Here is a 7,601-nt window from a genome sequence, read left to right on the forward strand (position 1 = left end):
AGCACCAGCCACAGTGCCCCCTTCATAGCACCAGCCACAGTGGACCCCTCCATAGCACCAGCCACAGTGGCCCCCTGCATAGCACCAGCCACAGTGCCCACTCCAAAGTGCCCTCCTCCATAGCGCCAGCCACCGTTCCCCCTCAATAGCACCAGCCACAGTGCCCCCTCCATAACGCCAGCTACAGTGCCCCCTCTATAGCTCCAGCCACAGTGCTCCCTCCATAGCTCCAGCCACAGTGCCCCCTCCATAACGCCATCCACAGTGCCCCCTCCATAGTGCCAGCCACAGTGCCCCCTCCATAGTGCCAGCCACAGTGCCCCCTCAATAGCTCCAGTCACAGTGCCCCATTCATAGTGCCAGCCACAGTGCCCCCTCCATTGTGCCAGCCACAGTGCCCCCAGCATTGTGCCAACCACAGTGCCCCCTCCATAGCCCCAGCCACAGTGCCCTCTCCATAGCGCCAGCCACAGTGCCCCCTCCATAGTGCCAGCCACAGTGCCCCCATCCATAGTGCTAGCCACAGTGCCCCCTCCATAGTGCCAGCCACAGTGCCCCCTCCATAATGACAGCCACAGTGCCCTCTCCATAATGACAGCCACAGTGCCCCCTCCATAATGACAGCCACAGTGCCCCCTCCATAATGCCAGCCACAGTGCCCCCTTCATAATGCCAGCCACAGTGCCCCTCCATAATGAATGACAGCCACAGTGCCCCCTCCATAATGACAGCCACAGTGCCCCCTCCATAATGACAGCCACAGTGCCCCCTCCATAATGGCAGCCACAGTGCTCCCTCATTAGCTCCAGCCACAGTGCCCCCTCCATAGCACCAGCCACAGTGCTCCCTCCATAGCACCAGCCACATAAGGACCCTTAGAAGTCACAGCCTTAGTGGCCCCACACATACCAAACACTACGCTCCTGATTCTTCGTTTTTTTTATGCCTGTTTTTCTTTTGCGCCAAAATCATATTTTAATTTTCTCCTTTTAGTTTTTTTTTTTTCTGTTCACCTGTGTTTTTTTTATCTCTGACATTGTGGTAGAGATTTGGGGTTTACAATTATTTTTGGCTGATTCCTTAAAGGTCGTCATATTCTAGATATTCTCCAGTCCTCCTCCTCTTTGGAGTGATTTTTAGGTTACAGACAGAAAAAAAGGGCATTTTTTATTTTGCACAAATTGCATAGACCACGTCAGCAGTTTTGGTAAATTTGGAGCAAAAAAAGTCAATGAATACCTCAAGAGAAAAAAAAAGAAAAGTCACATAAGAAAGGCAAAAGAATCGACCTCAGTATCTCTATGAATATTAACCCCAGACCTTCGTCTCCAAAAAATGATCCCGCAGAGGTAACCCCATATTGGCGCTCTCGGGTGTACTTTTAATGCCAACCGTCCTTAATTTGCTAAGACTGTGCTGATTTTTTTAAAACAGTCCTTAGAAATTTGTGGTGTCCCAAGTGAAAAAAAGGGCAGAATTTACACAAATGCTGCCCCCCAAAAGGACTCAAATGGGGCTGGTCCCAGGAGGGATTAAAGCAGCCAGAAATTGCCAACATCACAGTTAGTAACTATGATATATGTGGCCAGATGGCTTCATCACTGATAAACATACAGGCTACAAAGAGCTGTCTTTCGAGATTTTGGGAGACCGGGGGATTGATTTATGACTGTAGCTAGCATCATACTTGCCTGACGTCATTTATTTTTGAGGACTATTGGGCTGAAAAGTAAATTCCAGGAAGGCAGAGGGTGCACCTCGGATGGGGTTTCCGGAGAGGGTTGGGGTTAAGCGATGGAACATAAATGTTTACAGAAATGTGGACAACTATGTAGTCCCACATATGAGTAGGGATGCCACAATATCACGCCGGGATGAGGGAATATCTGGTGTGTGGCACAACACAGAGGCAAAACTAGAGGAGTTGTTTAAGGATGGCCCTGGCGATAGGGAGAGGAGTGACCACCTCACATTCACCTGTGGCTGATCCCTGCACTCCCTAACATCCCTAGACTGGTCACGTACCTAGGCCCTCAATGACCCTGAACTTACCCTGAATAGTGAGTAGGGCAGCGAAACACTAGTCCAACTACTACAATAAGACTAAATGAGGAAGGTAAGACAAATGGATGGCGAAAGTTACAACAAATAGCAATTCTACATTTTTACAGCAGGAAACTTCTCAGCTGCAACTAAAATAACACCTCAGCATCTCAAAAGACAGGCACCTTCAAAATGGTCAGTATAAAAAATGTTATTGTCGCGGGCGGGGAGGAGGGTGTCAGCACTGCGCTCACCCCTCTGCTCGGGTCCGGCTGCTGCTGCTCAGTGGTGGCTCGAGCGGTGGGCCGGATCCCGGGGGTCTCGAGCGGCGCTCCTCGCCCGTGAGTGAAAGGGGATTGGGTTTTGGGATAAAGTATATTGTCCGTGACGCCACCCACGGTTGTGGTGATTTGTTGACACCAGCGCTGCTCTGTATGGGGATCCCGGGAGTGATGATGTGGAGCAGCCAGTTGTTGTGTTGCCCCTCCGTGGGTAGGGGTTGGTGATCCCGGGGCCCAGTGATGAGGTGGGAGATGCAGGGCTTGGTGGGCGCAGGGACACGGGGGGCAGCGCTGTGCCTTGCGGCACTGTGGTACTCACTCAGCCTGAGACGATGACACAGTTCTCGGTAAAACACACGGCTGGAAAGACGGTTCCCACGGACGGCTGCACTTGCTTTCCCCAGTAGGTGACGGTGATGTCCCTTTTCCTGCACCTGATGTTCCTGTGTTGGTAGCGATGGGTTCCCACCGGTAACCCGCTCCCCGGCTTGGATATGGGCCGGAGGAGCCCTACTTTGCCCGCAGGCGCTGGCCCCGAGGAACTGGTGCCCTGGCGGTGGCGGTGTTCCTCCTTAATGGTTGGACTGTTGCCTTCAATCGGGACTTGGTTGTTTGGAGACAGACTTCCCCTTCACTGACGGATTTGGCAAATTATGGCGACTCCTAGCCTTGCCGGGGTCCGAGAGGCCCCTGCCCTGGTGCTGACTGTCCTTCGTATACTGCTCCAGACCGCCGGGCCACTACCCGTCCGCGGTCCTTCCAGCAACCTCCGAGCAGTCACCCCTCCAGACAATCACCGCCGTCTGCTGACCTTGCTGTCACTGTCTGGGCACACAGCCGGACTCGCTTCAGGCTTTACTTCTGTCACCTTTCACTTTACTTCAGCTCCTCTTACTTCCCTCCTTTACCACTTCACTTTTCTAGCTGAACTCCTTGTTTACTCCTCACTCAAGCTCCCCCTGAGCTGACTCTGTTCTTTTCACTTCTCCCTCCAAACTCTAACTAACTGCCTGGTTCCTCCCGCCTCCAGGGCTGTGAACTCCTCGGTGGGCGGAGCCAACCGCATGGCCCACCCCCTGGTGTGAACATCAGCCCCTGGAGGAAGGCAACAAGGATTTTTGGGTTAGCTGTATGTGCCTAACTGGGGTGTAGGGTGTGGTGGTGTGATGACCTGTGACCCCTGGCTTGCCCAGGGCGTCACATTATCACCGGCATGGAGTAAAGCCAGGAGTGGGTAAATATATCAGAAGGGCACAATGACAAGATGCTGCAGCTGTGATAAGGCTATGAGTAATTTTAGCCATAAGGGAAAGCCTCCGTAACCCTTTCAGCATTAACTGAAAGTAAATCTACTCCAATACAATATGTAACCTGCTGACGCGACAAACTCATGACACACCTTGAACTGAATATTACTCCTATGTGAGGCCCAATAGTGGTCAGCAGCAGTGTAAGGGCTGGGTAAAGTGTGGGGTTGGCACTAGCAGAGGATTTTTACAGACAGGGCAGCAGATTAGGAGGTAGCACACTGCCAGCGCAGCCCTGTGAATAGAAAACAGAGGCGTATATTCACTTGGGGTGGTTACACTCTGCTCTTTGCAGCGTCCGTTTGCTGTATACAAACCTTTTGATACCTCAGTATACATCTTTACTACTATATTGAATGGAGCAGTTTACTTAGCTATACTTTAGAGAAGTATCCTATAACCCAGAATGGGGCACGGCAGGATTGTAATGCGGATTTTAACCCAATCTACGCAAAGCTTCCGTTTAAAAGAAAATAGAAAAGATGGCCGATTCCTTGTTCAATATCATCTGGGCAGGTAGAGAGTAAGAAAAAATATTAGGGTTTTGACCTAAGAGTGGTGCAGGATTAGGCACAAAACTAGAGGGAAAAAAAGTAAGAAACCAAAGGTCGGGTGCTGCCAAGAGAAGCTGACGTGATGTCCTTTTGAGGAATAACAGTTTCATATAGGAGAACCACAACGCGTTTTGGTTCACGTTCTGTACCTTTATCAGAGCTTCGAGGCAGGTCCCAGTTATTATCTGCCGGTGTTGACTTGTGCCTTGCATGTATGGCGGATGTCAGTGAGGGGTTAAAGAGTAACCAATGTTATATTTTATTTTTTTTCACAAATAATAGTACACGTCTTCAGTTACTACACATTTTCCCATTACTAAGATAGGAGACGGCAGTTCATGCTGTTGAAGTTGCAGCAGAATGTCTGTGTCTACCCCTAAATCCTCTCTCCATAGAACTTTATGAGCACCAACTGTCATTTCCTATCTCAGTAATGGGAAAATATGACATTCCTGAATACAGATTTTAACTATGAAATAAGAGTGAAAGATCGGTCCAGGAGGTGAAAGAAGCAGATTTCTCTGATAAGATATATTATAAAGTTGCTTGTTGTCATGTGTTCTATTGATTTTTAAAATAAAAATTAAAAAGACAAATTTCTTTTTGTCATATTTCTACAAGTATGGAAGGTAGCTAAGATATTGCACCTTAAAGGGAACCTGTCACCAGATTTGGCGACTATAAGCTGCGGCCACCACCACTGCGCTCTTATATTCACTATTTTGGAATGCTGTATATAAGAGTCCAGACCACTCTGTATAACGTAAAAAACACCTTTATAATACTCACCTGCGGGGCGGTCCGATGGGTGTCACTGCTTTCTGGTCTGGCGCTTCCTCTCTTCCTTCTACCGCTGTCCTCCTTCTACCCAGCCCTGTGTGAATGACTTGTGCTACGTCATCCACACAGGCCGCCATTGCGGTCCAGCGCAGGCGCAGTTTGCTCTGCCCATGCTGAGGGCAGATCAAAGTATTTTAGTGCGCTGGCACAGGAAAGGTTAAAGACTGCTCGTGCATGCGCACTTCTATGCGCGGAGCAGATCAAAGTGTGCCTGCGTAGGACCTGGGTGGATGACATAGGGCACATCATCCATAATGGGCTGGGTAGAAGGAGGACGGAGATCGCCACAGAGAGGAGTGGCTGGACCGGACAGCAGCAACACCCATTGGCCCGGACCGTCTTCTAGATGAGTATAATACAAGTGTTTTTTTACTATATAGAGCGCGGCCTGGACTCCTATATACAGTATCCTGGAATGTTGTATATAAGGGCTCACTGGTGGTGCCCGCAGCTTTTAGGGGCCAAATCTGGTGATAAGTGCCCTTTAAGCTCCTAAATAAAGTAAAACAAATTCTTGAGTATATATGAACGGGGGGGGGTTCTATAAAAAAAAAAAACTGGGATCCCATGGACCTCACGTGACTAATAGCGTACGTATTTTGGCGTGATGAACTGAAGGTTAAGGTACTCCGCTCGTTAATGGTATCAAAAAGGATTTACACGTTGCGATATCGACTGCGACGCCGGATGTGCGTCACTTTTGATATGACCCCATCGACATCGCACGTGCAATATCCCAACGTGCAAAGCCGCCCTAAGGCTATGTTCACATGTTGCGTTTTTGCTGTGGTTTTATACTGCAAAACCTGTTCTCTTGACAGAAAAAAAAGCTGCGCTTTTTTTTTTTTTTTTTATTTGCAGCGACTTTTCCATATAGTACATTTCATTCTGCACAAAAGCAGCAAAAAATGCAGCTGTGTTAATGCAATTTCTCATTGCTTTCAATGGTGAAAAAAAAAAAAAGCAACAACGCCGAAAGAATTGACACACTGCTTCTTTCAAAAACTCAGCAAAAACCAAGCAATTGTCCATATTAGGCAGGAAAAAAAGTGGGTGTGTTTTGATGTCTGGAATCTCCTAGGTTTTGTTACTGTATAAGGCCCGTTTCACACGTCAGTGAAAAACACTGACGTTTTTCACTGGCGTGTAAAACACGCACATGTCCCTCCGTGTGCCGTGAATCACGGCACACGTGGGTTGTCTAAGTGCAATCCGGGCTCCGTTCTCAGTGGTCCGTGATTGAACATAGAGATTAACTCACCTGCGCCCGCTCCCGCTCTCCATGGTGCTGATCGCTCCCGCGGTGCAGCATCCGGCCGGCGCTGACCCCCGCAGCAGCTGCTTCCGGGTCGGTTGTGTCGTGCATCATGAATGTGCGTGACAGTAATGAGCCGGCTCAGAAGCAACAAGCTGCACGGGCTGCAGAGGACATCGCTGCAGCCGGTGAGTAAAAATGATTTTTATTTTAAAAGAACGTTTTTTTCTGGCACGTGTTTCACGGACCACACCACTGCGTGGTCCGTGGGACATCAGTGATGCCAGAAAAAAATGGACATGTCTCCGTGCGGCAATCACGGACACGCGGGTACGCCGCACGGAGACACGTGCAGTGAAAAATCAGTGATGTGTGAGCAGACCCATTCATTATAATGGGTCTGCGTATGTCAGTGATTCTGGTACGTTTAAAAAAAAAAAGCACAAACGTACCAGAATCACTGACGTGTGAAACAGGCCTAAAGGCTACTTTACACGCTGCGATATCTGTCCCGATATCGCTAGCGTGGGTACCCGCCCCCATTTGTTGTGCGACACGGGCAAATCGCTGCCCGTGCCGCACAACATCGCGCAGACCCGTCACACATACTTACCTGCCCGGCGACGTCGCTGTGACTGGCGAACCGCCTCCTTTCTAAGGGGGGCGGTCCGTGCGGCGTCACAGCGACGTCACTAAACGGCTGCCCAATAGAAGCAGAGGGGCGGAGATGAGTGGCCGGAACATCCCGCCCACCTCCTTCCTTCCTCATAGCGGCCGGGAGGCAGGTAAGGAGAGGTTCCTCATTCCTGCGGTGTCACACGGAGCGATGTGTGCTGCCGCAGGAGCGACGAACTACATCGTTACTGCTGCAGTAACGATAATCGAGAATGGACCCCCATGTCACCGATGAGCGATTTTGCACGTTTTTGCAACGATGCAAAATCGCTCATCGGTGTCACACGCAGCAACATCGCTAAAGCGGCCGGATGTGCGTCACAAATTCCGTGACCCCAACGACGCCGCATTAGCGATGTCGCAGTGTGTAAAGCCCCCTTAAGGCTGTGTGCGCACACTGAGAATTGGGTTGCAGAAATTTCAGCACCAAATTTGCATCTCCTGGCAGCATTTTTTTTTTTTTTTTTTTTCTTCAGTAAGTTTGTACACTTTTGGTGTTTTTGATCCACGTTTTCCATATACTTGAACTGTAAACGCAAGCAAAAACGCAGAAAAAAAATTGACATGGTGCAGTTTATTTTCTGCTGCAAATCTGGAAGGGGGGGAAAAAAAGCAACATATGCACAAAACTTCAGAATTCTCATTG

This window comes from Anomaloglossus baeobatrachus, chromosome 12 (genome assembly GCF_048569485.1).
Source record: "Anomaloglossus baeobatrachus isolate aAnoBae1 chromosome 12, aAnoBae1.hap1, whole genome shotgun sequence".
Classification (NCBI taxonomy): domain Eukaryota; kingdom Metazoa; phylum Chordata; class Amphibia; order Anura; family Aromobatidae; genus Anomaloglossus; species Anomaloglossus baeobatrachus.